At 34.3% G+C, this 16311-nt stretch overlaps 1 long non-coding RNA gene across 1 annotated transcript; it reads right to left on the bottom strand.

Moving 5' to 3' along the window:
• Positions 1-5673: 5673 nt before the first annotated feature.
• On the bottom strand, positions 5674-15786 carry LOC144294150 (uncharacterized). Its single transcript, XR_013361540.1, has 3 exons — positions 15677-15786; positions 8832-8895; positions 5674-8735 (listed from the first exon to the last, which is right to left on the bottom strand). It is a non-coding gene; the product is annotated as an uncharacterized LOC144294150 (long non-coding RNA).
• Positions 15787-16311: the final 525 nt, after the last annotated feature.

Below are 16311 nucleotides of genomic sequence, written 5' to 3'. Positions count from 1 at the left end.
TGTCACATTTTTCCATGTCATTGTCATTTTCTCTTGAATCACATGTGTGTCTCTCCTCTATTAATTTTTTACTGGTGTTATATACAGATGCAATTTTATTTTTTTACATATAAAAATTCCTATTCTAATAATAATCTCAATTATTTAATAATAATTATCCCAATAATGCATATTGAATAACCTGTCTTTTCCCACTGACCTAATCTCCTACCTCTCTCATTTAAACTCATTAGTAAGAAGTCATTATCCTAGGCATTTTGAATCACCACGACCACCACCAAATTCTATGCATCCTGCTTGCTGGGTGCTTAATAAATATTTATTGAACTTAATTAAAACAAGCCTATTATTGTCATAAGCTCTTTTTGACTTTTACTGCCTTAGATCCAATGGGAAGATTTATGGAAATTTTAAACTTGCTAGAGCTGAAAGGACATCATTTGGATGATCTGCTTTACAAAGCCACAAAAACCTGTTCAATATGCTTATGACTATTGAATTGGATTTCAAATATGATATCAGATTAGGTTCTAGAACAGGGAAAAAAACTGTATCATTTCAAACAACCTAAGTACTCATTTTAAAGCTAATATGAAGATTAAAAATAGTTTTTAATTTGAAAATATGTAGACAAAATATGAAAGGCCCATTGACATCCTGATGAAAACAAAACCATGAGATGGCAAAGGACTGGGTTATTAGAGAAAATAATATATGAGATTATTGTCCATTTTCTTGCTTTTGTTTTGGGTGGTGGGTTCATAAGTGTTTATTTTATTATTTAAAATAACTAATAAATAATAACTAAAACATAGGACATGTGCAGACTAATAATGAGAGAACAAAATAAACTATAGGTTATGTTTCATCAAATTCTGTGCAAATGAAGTAGAATTTTTTAAAAATGGTAAAGTGTCAATGATGTAGATACATGGAAATTATATTGCCTATATTGGCCATATTAAATATGGGCTCACTTTAATACACATATATTCAACATGTATTGTAGAGTTGTGATTTGGCTTTTTTGAGAAAGTAATTATTTTTAGGTCACTGGAATCTATTTTTGTTTTAAAAAAGGAATTCCTGGGGATCCCTGGGTGGCTCAGTGGTTTGGCGCCTGCCTTCGGCCCAGGGCGTAATCCTGGGGACCCAGGATCGAGTCCCACATCGGGCTCCCTGCATGGAGCCTGCTTCTCTCTCTGCCTGTGTCTCTGCCTCTCTCACTCTCTCTCTGTGTCTCTCATGAATAAATAAAATAAAATCTTCTAAAAAATAAAATAAAAAATAAAAAAGGAATTCCTATCTTAAAAATTAAAACCAATAATATAAATTACTTAATTAAAAAAAACTGCTCCCTGGACTTTCGACCATGCACTTCATCAATCCAAGTCAATATAGAAATATTCATTTACTTACATTCATATGTATCTTTCACTTTCATAGGGTATTTTAAGGAAAAATATACATTTAGGGAAAAGTTACCTGTTAATGATGGATGAAAAGTCTTCTATTCTTACTTTATGCTATTACAGTACCTTTGAATTACCTTATAATATGGCTGACAAAAAACTCCTACCAGAAAAAGAAATTTCAGCTCTCTTTCCTTTGATTCCCTTATATACAAATTGTAAGTATTTTTGGTTCAATCAGTAATTCCCTCATCATTTTCCAAGGGATTTTTTTTAATAACATAAAATAACTTACTCTGGAAATCCACTTAAACCAATTATGTGAAAGTAATCATGGGGAGGTGAATAGAGGCCAGAGGGCACTCTCAAGGCCTCCAAATGATGGAACACTCATACACACCTGGTACCAGTATTTTTGCAATATTTCCAAAGCACCTATCAAAGAGTTCCTGGCAGTAACAACAAAATTCTCAGATGTTCTACTTTGGAGAATTTGTGTTAAGAAAACTGTCAGTGAAACAAAGATCTACAAACTTAGGTGTTCCCAAGGCACTATTACTATTATTGAAAACTTTAATGAGTTTAAATTTTTCCATTGAAGAATGTTTAAACACTTTGTACTCATCCACATGCTAGAATAGGCAGCCATTCACATGGTATTTCTAAAATATTTGATAACAATGAAAAAGGCTTATCATAGTAAGTAAAACAGCAAAATACAAAATACTATATACAATTTAAAAACACAAATGTAGGGAAAATTGTAAAGTAGTACATTTTCCATCTTCCCCTGTTCCATCCTTTAAGTTGCAAATTATTCACAATAAGCACGAATTACATTTATAATAATAAAATCTCCTTATAAAGTTATTTTTAAAATTAACCCTCAAAATCCTGCCACGCAGAGATAGCCATTATTAAAATTTTGGTCTCTTCCAGTACTCTTTCTAGGCATATTAATATAGTTCATACCATATATACATATATAATTTTAATATTTTTACCTTTAAAGGTTAATATTAGACAATAAACGCAAAATCAAGGTCTTTGGGTCAAACAGATCTAAGCTTAAGTCTTGATTTTTCCACTGATCAGCTGCTTCAAATAGAATTGTGTTTGGCTGCACTTACTAATAATGTAACTTCTGTGACTTAATCAGACGGTTAAGGGACATACCCAAACATGGGCTGGTGCAGTCCTCAAGAATTTCCTCAAGGTCCAGGCTTCTCCTAGCCTCTCATCCTTGTTGTTTGCAGCCATGGTTACAAGATGGCTACTATACATATGGGCTTCACCTGCCCTTTGGAAGAAAAAATGGGGAAAGATGAAGGTCAAAAGGCTGAAGAGGCTCATTGTATTGAATCTTCCTCAAATAGCAGTCTCTGCTTGAATTACATGGCCATAATCAGTCATGTGGCCAGCTTCAATTGTGTTAAGGCTGGTAGTTGAGTATTTTCAGCTGAGCTCATTGCAACTCAAACAAAACCAGAGACTTGTTAGTAAGAAGAGAGAATGGATTTTAGGTGAGCAACCAATAGAGACTAAACCATAGCTGTATAATCCTCAACAAAACACAGCCTTGCCGAGGTTCAGTTTTTTCACACTTGAGATGAGATCAAGAAAGTATCTCACTGGATAACTGAGAAGACTTAAAGCACATAAAATGATTGGCAAAATGCCTAAAATCTATAAGTATTCAAGAAATTTCAGCTATTACTTATTAGTACTCATATACATAATAGTCTATGCTATGATGAGGTACTTCAATTTCATTGACAATGTCAATTTATTTTGGTTATTGTAAACATATCTTTTATAATTGATAATAAAATATATTATTTAAATTAAATGCTGCTATAAATCATGTGTGCATAAATTTTCCTTTAGTTTGTATTTTTGAGAAAAATTCATAGAAATTAAATTCGTGGATTCAGGAGTTTGAACAATTTAAAAACGTTTGATTCATCTTGGCAGTTTGCTCTCCAAAATGTTTATTTACATAACTTACTTCCAAAACAGTTCTCATTTCTTCACCCTATGCTTTACCTCACTGTGTAGTCATTAAAAATGAAATTGCTAATTTGATAGATGATTTGGCAAAGACTACTACCTACTCATGAAAGCCTATATTTTCCTTCTTCCAATCCACACAGCTTTTCTAGCTGCTATATTTTGTTATTAACATTTTAATTAAGAAGCACCTTTATTATTATATCATGTTATTGTAATATTTTATTATTGCACTTCAATCTAATTGGTTTCTTTTTTTAAAATCTAATTGGTTTCTTTTGAAACCTTTTACATTTTATGTTATATATTTAAAGACATTATTCGAAAAAGAGGTCCTAAGCTTCACCAGGCTACTCACATGGCCCAGGTACAAAAAAATTTAAGAACATTTGCTTATATTATTTTTGAGCCATTTTACATTGTTGAGTCTTTCTGTTATACCTTTTAGCATTACCCTAACTTATTCAAATAATGAATAGTGCTTGCAGGTTTGGGTATTGTAAAGTTAATTTTGATGTCATTACACATATGTATGTATTTCTTACATCAATCCTATGAGATTATTGCACTGGTGGCAAATGTTCTTACCAGTTCTTGTCTGTCTTTTAATTTTACAATGTTCGATGTATAGTATTCAAATGTGTTTCTGTGATTTTTATATGTTTCTCATTTAAAAATTATTCTCAACCAAAATCCAGTCACAATATGCTAACATTTCTCACCCAAAAGGGTGTGACAGTCCATGTGAATATAACTGCTGGAATGTGCAGCCTACAACATGTGCAACTCTACTCAGCAAAAGTTTGTTAAATTCTTACCTATATATTTTAATTTGACTCTTTGATCCATTTGGAATATATTTAATTCTCTGTTATGAGATGGGTAAGGAAGATGGAGAATTTTTACAATACCAATTTTCCAATAATTCAAGTTTTCCACCGCTGTTTCCTTTGGAATATATATGGGTCTGTTTTTAACTGTTCCATGATAATCCTGTGTCAGTTTATATTTTAAAAAGTATTGTTAATTTTATATGATTTCACACCTTTATTACTCACAATTTTTAAGTTTTTGATACTCTGAAAAAAATCTCCCAGAAAAAATTGCAGAATGTATTCTCAGCAGAATGAAACTTTGACAGTTGCAGGAAAAATCTGTATTGCCAAACAAAGAATGACTCCAAGATTTCTTTGTATATTTGGCCCCACAGAAAATATTGTACTTATACTTCACCCACAAATTTATGAGTGACCTCACTTCAACTTTTTCACTTAGACTTAATGGTGTGGTGAAAAGAGCTGTGGAATAAGAGTCAGAAATCCTCAACTTGAAGCCATCTTTAATTCTTTCCAGGTGTCTAACTTTAGACAGGTTGCCTATTGTCTTAGAATCTTAGTTTCCTCATGGGTAAAATGTGAGTATAATTTCTATTCTACCTGTTACCCAGGACTGCCATGAAGAATGAGATAATATATTTGAAATCTCTTTAAAAACTGTAAAGTATTATAGGCAACAAATTAATATTTAATTAAAGTTACTGTTGTACTGGACATGGAGATGTATTTACTGTTGTCTACATTTGTATTACCACATTCTCTAGAGCAGAATTTGTTATAAGACAGATATGTCTTGGATATTATCCAAGAAGGTTCAGTTTTGCTGGAGAAGCCAAAAAGATCTCATTATAAGTTAGTCCCATGACATGGACCCTGAGGATGGTATTAGACACCGGTTACAATTTATGTACCTTCCAGTGTTTGAATGAGGTAATTGAGGGGAAAAATTAATAATGACTTGACATGACCCAAAGTTAAAATATGGGGATGGAAGCTGAGAATAAGTTATACCAAAAAAAAAAAAAAAAAAGAGAGAGAGAGCCTGGTTTTACTTGTACAAAAGAAGAATCTTTTTGAATAGGGGTCAAGATTCCAGATGGTTCAGGGTTGTCAAATTTCTACTTGTCAAAGTCTAGTTTTGCAAGGAGTTTGAGTGTAAGGTAGAGCCCAGTGGTGATACATTCAGTAACATTTATTGTAGAGCAGCATTTAATTTCCTTGCAGAACAAACACATTCCTTGGAGACACTGTATAGCACACTATGTCTTCCAAAATTATATGTACAAATTGTGATTGATATGTTTCCACTCTAAAATCACCATTATGTGTGTACAGTCTACACTGTTGTTGTAGCGAATTACCATAAGCATCAACAGGAGGAGTGCATTTCCCTATGAAATGATGCCCAATACTGCAAAAGTGTTTATAAAAAAGGAAGTACATTCTTTAAACAGACTCCACGTGCAGTCTCCTATTGCTCTTTTTAAAATAAGAACTGTTTTTACCAATTATGAGGGGAAATGGTGAGGGAACTAGCATTTTATGGACTCCTACTATGTGTCACCCACACACAAGCAGTATGTTGTAATCATAGCATTAAACGCTTCCATGCATAATAGATTTGCAAGTTGATTTCTAAGTTTGGCAATGTTAACTTTATAAAGCAGAGGCAGTTTTCCATAATGTATAGGCTCTAGGGTCAGCAAAACTGGGTGTGGAAACCAATACGGCTCTTCTGCACTGTAAAAAATTACTTGACCACTGACTTTAAGCTTGATTTTTCATGTCTACTAGTAATAACAGATACTGCTACTACTAATAGAAATGATGATAATAATACATAAAAAATAATAACAGGAAATAATAACTATGTGATAAAGATAATAAACATAGAGTTTATTTAGTATCTATACTTAGTAAGCAGTAAATAATTGTTCATAAGTGTTATGAAGGCTCCAAAACATTTACTGGTAAAAAGAAAACTTTCATATTAAATTGTGTTTTCAAAAATATTTTCTCTTCATATCTTTACTGGAACTTCTGTGGTTCCCGCTATAGCTTAGAAATTTTTCATTGAGCCAGATTACTAATTGATTCCCTTTAATGTGTATAGCATCTCAGCTAGATAGAACTCTGGCCCTGCTTCATGTTAAGTTTTGGAATTGCTTGGGAAATGCTGTGGGCTCAGTGAAATTGGCTAATTCAACTTCCAGCTTCCAAAAACAAAAATAATTATTTGTAGCCTGACAGATTTAATATAAAAGGATCTATTTTAAAATTTATACATCATACTACATAAAGTGAGCAGCTAGGAGGTTTTAATCTATTTATAAAAATAATTGAATTATAGTTCCTTAATATCTGCAATAAAATAAAAAAAAACCTCAGAGCATTATAGTTGTTAAAGAGAAGACTAAAATTCCCTCGGATTCTATTCTAGTGGCTTCCAGCTCAGTTGAAAAGAAAGACTGACCTCCTCAGAATGGCCAACAAAGTAGTAACAAATCTGCCTCCCCCAACTTCTTGACCCCAACACTCACGCCTTTCCTTCTAAGACTTTGATTCCTCCTCCAAGCCCTCAGTTCTAGCCACAGTGATTCTTCCACCAAACGACAGGCTTCCATGTGCACCTGCTTTTTCTTGTGCTTGGAAGGTTCTTCCCAAGATAACCTGATGGCTCCCTGATTCACTTCATTTGGAAATTTATCCAAATGTGACCTTTGTGGCAAGACCTACCCTAACTCTCCTTAGAACCAACTCCCACTTTGTCTAGTGCCCATTCTCTCCCCTTCCTGCTTAATTTTTCTCCATAACATTTATCAACTATCTTACATACTTCTTATTTTACTTTATTTTCTTTATTATTCATCTTCTTTACAATAAAAGTTGTACGGCTGCAGAGATGTCAATTTGTTTCACAGGTCTATCTCCAGTGCCTATTGTATACATCATTCCTGGCATATAATGGACATTTATTAAATCTTAATTAAATGAATACTTTCTTTTCTCAAAAGTAGGAAGTTTTAATTGGTGACTTCTTACATAAAAAAATGGACATGTACACTTATGAGACGCTAATGACTAAATATTTAGTGTCTACCTTCAATCAAAGAATAAGGAAGAACTCCAGGAACACAATTTATTTAAGAGGACATTCACACATTATGCTGCACAATGGAGGGAATGAAAATTCAGAGGAATTTAATGCTGGATGGGGGAGAAAGAGCCTTGAGGCACTGGAAGGAATCTCCAGATGCAATGGGACAACTCCTAATTCATCCTATGAAAATTATGGGAAGAAGTACATAACTGAGAACTTCTACACCAAAATGAAATAATGTTAAACTCAGAGACAAGACATACTCTAAACTACAAATAAAACATATAGTGATGCCATGTTCCTCTTGGTTGTTTAATTGAATTATTCAGAATGATTTTCCAAATGAAATTGTATGGCTCCAGACTATTGTTTCAATAGACTGTTTTTAGTTGTACATCCCGTAAAATTGCCACTATTACAGTTTTGCAATTTAACCAGCAATATTTTTATTTGTCTTCCATCTGACCAACTTTTTAAAACTCTACTCCAAGGTCATACTGCACCCTTTAATTGTGACCGGATTGACAAGGTCAAGCCCTTTTTTACTTTGACAATGACACCCAGACATCATTTTTCAACCCTGATAATTGATGCAGGCAGCACTGTGGGTGGAGAAAAGGTGAAATGGAATTCACTCAGTTGTTAGGGATGCAACACATCTTATGAATGCAATAAAAGCCTAATGACAAGACAGTCTCTGTTCCCTTATCTGGGCTGTAATGAGCCTTTAAAAATTTCTTCCATGAAACAAGGGAGATGGCTGATCTTTAATAATCAACGAATACACTTGGAAAGGATCGTGTTAAAATTACTGACAAATTCTTCATGTTTCCTCTATAAATTTCTTGGATTATGGAGCCACCTCATGTGAAAAGCAAGTGAGCAGCCCTCTGGAGCAAGGGCGGGGCAACACCTCTGACAACACCTCTAAGAGGAGCAAAGCTGTTTGCTTCCAATGCAGAACTGTGAAGACAGAGACAGAGTTTGTTGCTTTTGTTATTTTTTTTCATGTTGATTATCTTCTTCATGGAAGTGATTGCTAAAGAATATCTAGCTTCTCATTCTCAGTTTCATCATTTAGGTTCTTCTGAATTGCTAAGAGTGTTTTTCAGAAATGTTTAAATCATTAGGTAAAATACACATTGGCCATATCTAAGAACTACAGCTTCAGTATTTTCAAATGTTATTTTTAATAACACAGATTGTCTGAAGGTGTACGCCATCAAGTCTGAACAGTTGTCTCCCATTCACGTGTTTCATCTACCTCATTCTGTGACAGCAGAAAAGAATTTGTTTTCTTTTTAAAAAAATTCCTCCATCTTCTGAGCCATTGCTTCTATTAAATTATCGTCACAATGTGAGACTGAAAGTTCTTTCCTGAATGAGGTTCAAAAATCATGAGTTTAGTTGTTTGGAAATTAGAATAAATCACAATTTTTGCTGCATTTAAAGAGAACACACATATACAAGTACCTCATGGATTTTCTGACCAAGATGCTTCAAGTCTTTTATCTTCCCTTCCCCTTTATATACAGGACTGGAAACAAGCAGTTGAAATCAAGAGAAAAAACAAAGAATGAGACCCAATGGGCTCTCCTCCCTTGATACATCTGCCCTCTGAGCAAGCAGATCAGGAAACTGCTGTCTCATTTTTCTCAGGTATCCTAAGAGACCCTGGCTTGTAAGGAAATTCTAGGAACACACTCATAATCTTATGTGAAACTTTCTACTTTCTAATTAGTCTCCAGAAATCTATTTACATTACATATTTACTGTCATTTTTTTTTTTACAGGTTTATACTGTTCAGAATTTACCACATAGAAAAGTTCACTGTTTCTGGTTTGACACTTTCTTGTGATAATACATTACTTCCAACTTTTCAAAATGCTTTCACAAAAAAAGCAAAAAGAAACTGTTTCCCTGAGAGAGTAACATCACTATTTTTATCCAGTTTAGGCGCTAAGGAAGTCCAAGTAGAAATAATTTTTAAGCGTTCAAAACCTGTTTAACAATTTAAGGTAAACATGACGTAATTACTGGATCATCCTTTTGGTCTTCAACATATGCAGGGTGTTCACTTAGTACTTCATAATCGCCATCTAGTTTTACTTGAAATCTTCCAAAGATTTGATTTATCTGGGTTAGTGAGAACCTGACAGAATGATTGGCTTCACATGAGCGATCACTCTCAACAATACCACTTGGGCACTTTAAGTAATTGACCTAACTTAATCTTGAAAGGTTAATGTTTATGAGAGCAAGTAGTGTGTTTTATTTAAGCCCATTTCCTTTCTTCTATAATCTAAAAATGATTATTTAAACCAATGAAATATCTGAAAGATAATAAGGGTAAATAATAATTTATCAATTGTTTCTTATTTTTCAAACTCTTTCAAGGCATCTGACATATCATTGCACTCTCATAGCAACCTTATGGGTAGGTTCTACTCTTGTGCCCATTTTATAGGTGGTGCAGGTAAGCTTTTGAATAGTGGTTTTGGCTTAGGTGGTGATCTCAGGGTCCTAAGATGGAGCCCCACGTGAGGCTCCACACTGAGCAGAGTCTGCCTGAAATTCACCCACCCTCTCCCTCTGCCTCTCCTGCTCACGTGCTCTCCCTCCCCATAAATAAATAAATAAATCTTTATAGATGAGGAAAATGAGGCACAATGTCCTCCACACCTATAATGCAATTTGCCCAAGGTCAAATGGCAAAACACGGCACCTGTTTTGACTACAAATCTTATTTTAATAGTTCTTATCAAATAAAACTTCCATCTTTGCAAATGATAAATATCTTCAAATATTTAAAATAGTAAGATGCTTAAAAGAACATATGAGCAACATGGGATTGTCCTGTGCATACCACAGATCTAGAGCACTATTTCATGGAAACAAAAGGACTATGTATATGATTTTAAACAAATTTATTTGATTTCTTAGAGCCTCAGTTTCTTTGTCTGCCATATTGTCAATATTAATATTGATCTATTATGTAAGGACCTAGTAGCACCAGGCTTTTTTAGGTTCTTAATGAATATTAGTTGAATTTTTTCCTTCTTATAGACACAATATCCAGATTTATGATAATTTGATTCTCATACTGCACTGAAATTTCACATCTAACTTATTACAACTTTTTATTTAAGAATCCCTGCTCTTACGTTTGTCATGCTTAAATATCCCATTTTATAATTGAGCCCTGTTTTATAATTTAGCTTCATATTTCTATCTTGTACTCCAAATCTCTTTTTTTCTTATGATGTATAGTTGACATAAATCTCTCTTTAATATTATAGCTTCTGTGAGATTCCATAGGAGTTGAAATTTCTAACAACTAATTTAGGAGAAAAATTGCTTTTGTTGCTATTAAATATCTTTCCTACCTATTTATGGTAGAGCTGATTATCTCATGAAAGTCTATGTTTGTGTTTCAGGTGATAGTGAAACTTTGATCCACGTTACTTGTTAATGAAGTTTATGTTTTTTCTTTTAAATATGAGGCTAAACCACCTGGAGCATAAGTATCATGTCTGTGAATATGCCATAGAGGCTTCTCAACAACTTAATTGAAACCAGAAAACTTCTTATCAATTACAGGGATTCTAAAAGAAAAATGTGTTTCTAAGTTTAAATGATTTTCCACATTGATCTCTTCTGCTTCTTTGTAATATGATTGTTCTTACCAATTGTTTAGCAATGAATTATGTCTTTTTCTTTCTTTAAATCTTTAAAATCTTGATTTTAATTGGTAGACAATCATCTATCTACTGAAGAATATTACAGGTAAAACAATGCAGTAAATTTTCATAAATAATTGTCTTGCTTATCTTTTTATTATTTAAATTCAGATGTACAGTTCAGTAATTTATCAGTTGTGTATAACACCCAGTGCTCATCTCATCACATGCCCTACTAAATGCCTATCATCCAACTACCTTATCCCCCCACCTACCTCTCCTCCAGCAGCCCTGTTTGTTTTCTATAGTTAAGAATCTCTTATGGTTTGTCTCCCTCTCAGATGACTTCTCATTTAGTTTTCTCTCCCTTTCCCTATGATCCTCTGTGCTGTTTCTTATATTCCACAGATGAGTGAAACCATATGATAATTGTCTTTCTCTGATTGACTTATTTCACTCAGCAGAATACCCTCTGATTCCACCCACATCAATATAAATGGCAGGCATTCATTCTTTCTAATGGCTGAGTAATATTCCATTACATATATATGTATCCATTTATCCATTCATTTATGGATGGACATCTCCACAGTTTGGCTATTGTGGACATTGCTGCTGTGAACATTGGAGTGCTGGTGCCGTTTAGGATCACTTCATCTGTATCTTTGGGGTGCTCAGTAGTGCAATTGCTGGATCATAGGGTAGTTCTATTTTCAACTTTTTGAGGAGCCTCCATAGTGTTTTCCAGAGTGGCTGCACCAGTTTTCATTCCCACCAACAGTATAAGAGGGTTCCACTTTCTCTGTATCCTCATCAATATTTAATATTCCTCAATCTCTGTATCCTCATCAATCAAGCGCTTTCAGACTTGTCAATTTTTATCATTCTGACTGGTGTGAGATAGTATCTCATTATGGTTTTGATTTGAATTTTCCTGATGCCAAATGATGTTCAGCATTTTTTCATGTGTCTATTGACCATTTCTATGTCTTCTTTGGCAAAATGTCTATTCATGTTTTTTTGCTTATCTTAGCTGTGTACAAAATGTTTTCTAAAGTCATGTCTGCAAAATCAACATGAACTGAGGGGAAATATCAGAACACTTCATAACATAATGTACTAATGCATTATCATGTTTCAAGGCCATGGATAAGAACAGGAAGTTTTTAGGAGTAACATTATAATAGTTACTTCTAATACTTTGGATATAGTATACATCTTCATTTAACAGCTAAATAAATTAGAACTAACTAACTCCAAGCAAGAGAGACCGTATAATATAATACTATATTGGCTTAAAGCAATCAGATGGTCAATATGTTTTTTAGGTTCCACCTGGTTTCAGTCACTGTATACCCTCCCTTCTTCTCCCAACATGATCAAAACTCTCAACCCTATCCTCTCCCCATCACCATCCCAGGGCTGTGGCTTATTTTCATCAGAAATAATGGCTTACTGTGGTAGTAAATTTCAGTGGGGTGGCAGGGAAGGAGAAAGTCAAAATAAAAAGCATACTAATCCAAGTTAAAATAAAAGAGTGTGAATAGTTTGGAAATCCCTACCACGCAACATGATGTGATGACTGAAGATGCCTTCTTTCTGCCATAGTCTCCAGGTTAAATCCTGACCAGACACAAGGTATTAATGTGATCTTGCTCAGTACTCTGATACCTGGTGCCAACTCACTGTCAAGCTACCCTGGAAGCAGTTTAAAAAGTCTGGTCTTTGAGCATGGGCTCTACCTTGGTTCCAAGTCCCACTTTCCACCTTGGGTTCTGTTTCATTTCCCTGGGCTCTGGCTGCTACCCAGTCACTTTCATCTCAGGTCTTCATTTTCCATACGTAGGTCTCTGCCAGGTTCCCACTTGGCCCCTCCGACAACTGTATTGTGTGTGCATGCTGGTATCACAAGATAGCATTTTAAAGCTGAGAAGGCCTTGAGAAATCATTGAACTTAATATTCTCTGTTCAGAGAAGTGGAAACCAGGATCAAAGCAGATTTTCCCAACTAAATACTAAAGGCGGGGCTTGAGTATGACTCATAATTCAATATATTCTTCTTCTTCACTATGACCACTAGTGGTGCATTTTCTAAAAATTAAGCAATTCCTTACCCAGACTTAACCTGCCATGTTTTCTCCCTCCTCAATGATACTTCCTTCCTGTGTTATCTTGGGTCTTATGCCACCAGCAGAGAGACCTGCTCTCTTGCACACAATGCAGGTCTACATGTTGAATGAGGGATGGTCTGCATGCAGATTCCCACTTGCTAGAGAGTAACCACTCATTCTCTTTCAATACAGAGAATCTTAAGACTATCTGACATCCTTTATGCAGATAGAAAAGTGTGTTTTTCCTATAGAAATGCAGAATTAAGATCCTGGTTTTAAAACCTGCTTCTATCTTTAGCTTTTCTGTCACTTGGCCTATTCCTTATGCATCTCCTGCTACCACCAGAATCAGTCACATCTGCTTTTGAAGTGGTTCTGGTGTGAAAGTCTGGAGCTTGAAATGTTTTTCTCCCATTGAAACATGTGAGGTGTAGTTGAAATAGTACTATTACCATCGTTTAAGTCTATTTTGCATTAAATAGGCTTTTTTCCCTATTCTTTTCCAAGAATAGAATCAGCAGATACACATAGTTTCTATGGGAAAATATGTTTTAAGATCCAACCAATATCAAAATTAACTTTTGTCTCGCATAATCCATTCAAAAGTTCACGGCTACCGGAATTTAGCAGTTTAAAGTGGTCTGCATTTCCTGTGGTGTTTGTAGATGGTATTTCAATATAACTGAATTTCTTCCCTTGATATTTTCTTGCTTAGCATTGACAGTCAAGGGTTTATGTATCAAGATGAGTAAGAGGTAACAATTCATTCTCAAATGTCTGTTAAAGCTTTTTCTTTTTTCTTCTAGCTGAGTGGAAAAAAAAAATCGATCCTACATAATGTTAAAGCAAAAGACAGAGTTAAAAGGTCAAGGTTCTGAACAAACTTGTCCAGGGACTGTCTGCTTGAGCTCAGGTTGGTTATTTCAGCTTTCTGTGAATTGGATTCCACATCTACCAAATACCTTCAGTTCTTGTTTGCAAAATATAAAAAAGTCCTTGAGAAAATGCATTATGTATTATAGTGCAGAGTATGCTTACCATTGAGAAGAGTATGTAAAGGGCTCATCGTCCACTTTTTGTGCACATAAAACTGACCTATGTTCTGAGAAATGCATAGACTGTCATGGCTGCAAAGAAAGGATGTATTTAATACAGCAAAGGGTTTTAGTAACTAAATGCTGTGTGCTATAGTTAGGTTACTGAGGAAGAGGGCTGAGAATCTTTTATGTGATAAATGTGCGAAATTCATCTTTCTATAGTTAAAGAAATTGCTCTATCAGAAGGAGGAAGAAAAAGAGAACATGTTCTATATGGGCATACTCCTTTTACATAAAACCTAGGGAAAGCTATTTGTTCCAGGTTGAGGTTAGGAGAAATATGTCAGAAGTGAAAATATGAATTTGCTTTACAAACTTGTCCAATGTTTGGACACACAATGAATGACCCATCCAGGGGTCTATTTTTGCACAGGGCCACAAAGATTTGTGACTGTTTATAAGAGTGGGCAAAATGAACCGAGAAGAGTAATCATCAGGCAATTCAGATGCAGATTGCAGGCATGGAGAAAAAGGGTGGGAACTTGCAGTTATGATGAGTAAAATCGCTGACTTTAGTCATCAAGACCAAGTGTTAAATATGTGTTTGCTTTGTTAAGGATGAATCAGGCTGAACGACAATTGTCTGTGGTTGTGGTTATTGAGAAGAGAGTGGCAGTGTGTTATATGAGTGCCAGCAAGTGTTCTCACCCTGTGTGAGCCTGAAAAAAAAAAGTTCCTATTACTGTTTCCATTGGCCAAGTCATGTGATCACTCCTAGGGCATAAAAACAGTGGCACAAATTTATATAAATTATACAAGCACTGCAACACACATTATGCCACAATGTCATACAAACTATAGTTAATTAATATTAATATTGCTGAACATAGAAAATATTAAAAAGAGTGTGTTGAAAATGAGATATCAAAACTAGGTAATTAATAATTCTTTGATTTTGAGGAATGCCAGGGAAGTGTCTCCAATGTAGGAAAACTATAATGTCTGACAGGTCGGCTCAGCAAGTCTGTATTAACAAACTATGCTAGGCATAGCATGATGAAACCTATTATGAGGGATGAATTCATGGGAGAAGAATCAGCAAGGAAAGAGTACTCTTCACGAAAAAGAGCAACAACAATAATAGGAGCATATTCAAGGAGTACATTGCAACGACAGGATTGTAAATCCTACAGGAATGTAGAAAGGAGATCATTCAAAATGAAAATGAAATGAAAGTTTTGATGGTCTACTTTATATTTGATCAGATGGAAAGCAATATAGTGTGACAGAAAATGAGCTACATAAGTTGTGGGAAAGTCTGGCCTTTTCTTTGAGCTTCAGCTTCATCATTTCCAAGTTGAAGATCACTTTAGTAAGAATAGATAATGCTCACTGGCAATATATTCCATTCAGAATTTGAAACTAGACTTTAAACCCAGGCTGTGAGCCATTATTTCACTCGTAATGTCTTACCTTTGTAAGGTCTTACCTTAAAACCTTTCCTCAACGAATGAAAAATTATCAGATCCGAAGTTTCCAGATCTTACTATGTCAATATTAATTGATTGAAGTCATGAAGCCTAAAAACAAAACGTAACTATCTCTTAAATTAACAACCAAAAATAGATAAATCCATGCTTATGGCAACCTAGTAATTGTACAATTGCTGATGGAGTTATTCTTCAGAATGCAAATTAGAAGTATCTATTATGTTCATATCTTTCAACTTAATAATTCAATTTCTAGTTATCTAAGGTATAATATTTAGTGTAGAAATTCTATTCGTACAAAGGTGCTCACTTCAGCCTTAATCAATAGAGCAAGGTATTAGATGCAACTAAATAAAAAATAGAAGACCATGCAACTACTAAAACTGACAGTTATGAAGACTAACAATGGCAACTCAAATGACCATCCAAGTGAAAATAGCTGAAAAAAGTGTAATATATTCACAGTGTTTAATATACAGTCATAACAAGTGATGTAGAATGATAGCATTATGCCTTAATAATAAGATTATTAAATGAAAAAAGTAGATTCCAAAAGATTACATGCAGTATAAACTTTTTATAAAGTCAGGAATAAAATATGTATTTTTTAGGATCACATAAAGTATAATTTATA

Source organism: Canis aureus, chromosome 2, assembly GCF_053574225.1.
Source record: "Canis aureus isolate CA01 chromosome 2, VMU_Caureus_v.1.0, whole genome shotgun sequence".
Taxonomy (NCBI): Eukaryota; Metazoa; Chordata; class Mammalia; order Carnivora; family Canidae; genus Canis; species Canis aureus.
This window is presented reverse-complemented; position numbering and strand designations above follow the sequence as displayed.